This window comes from Egretta garzetta, unplaced genomic scaffold (genome assembly GCF_000687185.1).
Source record: "Egretta garzetta isolate BGI_Z169 unplaced genomic scaffold, ASM68718v1 scaffold135, whole genome shotgun sequence".
Classification (NCBI taxonomy): domain Eukaryota; kingdom Metazoa; phylum Chordata; class Aves; order Pelecaniformes; family Ardeidae; genus Egretta; species Egretta garzetta.
In genome coordinates this window covers 973,687-974,102 of record NW_009259594.1, presented here as the reverse complement: position 1 = coordinate 974,102, position 416 = coordinate 973,687, and the positions used below count along the sequence as shown (strand labels likewise).

At 67.3% G+C, this 416-nt stretch overlaps 1 protein-coding gene across 1 annotated transcript in view; it reads right to left on the bottom strand.

Annotated features, from left to right (window-relative positions):
• LZTS2 (leucine zipper tumor suppressor 2) overlaps positions 1-416 on the bottom strand; it is a gene marked incomplete at its 3' end in the record, with an annotated part of 4,291 nt that overhangs the window by 1,991 nt on the left and 1,884 nt on the right.

The window sequence follows — 416 nt, the reverse complement described above, 5'->3', positions numbered from 1 at the left end:
GCGGGCAGCCTGCAGGCAAGGGAGACCGGGCGTCAGAGCAGCAGGCACCACTCGTCACACCCCACCAGCTGCCAGCATCTCTGGGTGGGCACGTGGGCACCCCTGAACCCCCGTTTGCCATCCCCAATCTCGTGGGTGCAGGCCGGCCCGAGGGGAGGCAGGCAGAAGGAGATGTCAAATGAACCAGAATAAAACTGGGATTAGCTGGTGGGGGGGTGGGCACAGGGCACCAGAACCCCCCAAGCCAGGCTCAGCACCCCAGGGGAGCAGCCTGGGTGTGCCAGGGGCTGTGGGGTGCTGGTGGCACCGTGGGGCAGCAGCGATGCGGTCCTACCCCCTGCCATGCCCTGGTGTGACCCCACTGCGGGAAGCATGCCAGGGCTGGAGATGAATCCCGAGAGGCCCGCGGAGAGCTG